This window comes from Penaeus monodon, chromosome 30 (genome assembly GCF_015228065.2).
Source record: "Penaeus monodon isolate SGIC_2016 chromosome 30, NSTDA_Pmon_1, whole genome shotgun sequence".
Taxonomy (NCBI): domain Eukaryota; kingdom Metazoa; phylum Arthropoda; class Malacostraca; order Decapoda; family Penaeidae; genus Penaeus; species Penaeus monodon.
In genome coordinates this window covers 18,095,509-18,096,992 of record NC_051415.1, presented here as the reverse complement: position 1 = coordinate 18,096,992, position 1,484 = coordinate 18,095,509, and positions in this window count along the sequence as shown.

Sequence of the window (1,484 nt, the reverse complement as noted above, 5' to 3'; positions counted from 1 at the left end):
CACACAGTTCTTCAGTACAAAAGATCGGTGAAAACTCCCTTGGATAATATTTATTTGTAATACCAAAATATTATTCAGCGAAGTTTTCGCAAAATCTTCAAATCATCTCTTGTCACTTCAGAGGTGTTTGTCGATCGTCTTAACAGGCCTGACATGTATTCTATTGTATTTTGATAAATGTAAATTTAAGGCCAAACTCCATCTACGAGAATCGCGTTTGAAATTAAGATTCGAGTATCGCTAAAGGGATTCTTGGAAACGATCCATCTACGTGCGAATACCTGCATGCGGAAAGTAACTCATACTAGAAGTAATTAATGTTAGCGTTTCGTCCCTTTACACGGTCGCAGTGTTTGTTGTCGCACAAGACGTTTACAAGGCGACTTAAGACATCAGTTGACGGCGTTTAAGGGCGAGAGCGTGGTCATCAGCGGGATCAGTAAACACCTTTCCGTGTCCAGCATACGATATTGCTGCCATGTCATACCTTTGTCTCGACGTCTGTTGCGGCTTCGGCTTCGAGCTCGTGGCGCTCGCGGTTTGGCCAGCGCAGCGACGTCACAGACTACGGCAAAACCGAGTGACATCGGTGGCTATCTGTAGTAGGACTGGAAGGAGCTGAGTGATATCCTTTTACGACCAGCTCGCCATTAAGCTCAAGGGGAAGCCCCTTAATTGTCATTAGGAGGGTTCGGGGCGCTGGGATGGGGCTGGGCGAGGCGACGGCGACGACACTGGCGCCCTCAGGCTTGTCATCAGCGTCAGCTAATGTGCGTTAATCCCTCAGCGGACGCGGGCTCGTCCACCGCCTCTTTCAATTTCCATTTTCGCCTTTTGTCACTGCGTCGAAGCCTCGGCCGCGGAAATGTCGTGTTTTTTCCCCTTCCTTTTGTTATTAGTTCTTCTGTCTTGATTGTTGTCCTTCACCACAGATGTGCCACAACACTTTCGAATCTTTCTTTATCACAACGTGTCTTTCTTGCTACAGCAGACTTTGATGGACTGATTGTTGATCACGCACCATGTCGAGGGCACCGTCTAGCAGTAATACAAGGACATATTCCTTTTGCATTTCCTTTGAGAAAGTTTTCTTTTTTACCTCGAAATCATACGCAAGTTTGTTTGTGCACACATCATGCGGTGACTATTGCATGCTTTTTACCCACGGCTGGTCGGAAAAGGCCCGGCCTGGGCACCCCGGGTCAACACAAAGGCAAGACGCCAGGGCTGCTGGCCGGGCTCCTTCTTTACTGTCAGGTTTTGTGGCTTTTAAATGTATGTCCGGTTGGGGGGGAGCGGGGGGGGGGCAAGGGGGATCCAAGGAGTTATGGCAGACAGAAAAGGGCCTGTTGAATCCTATTTACTCTGCCGGGATCGCGCCTGGACTGTTTTTGGTCAAATTGTTGCTGTTGGCTATCTGGTTAGGCTGTCTCCGAGACCCACCCTGGAGGCCTACCGCGCGGTCACGTGGTTTGGCGCTCAGG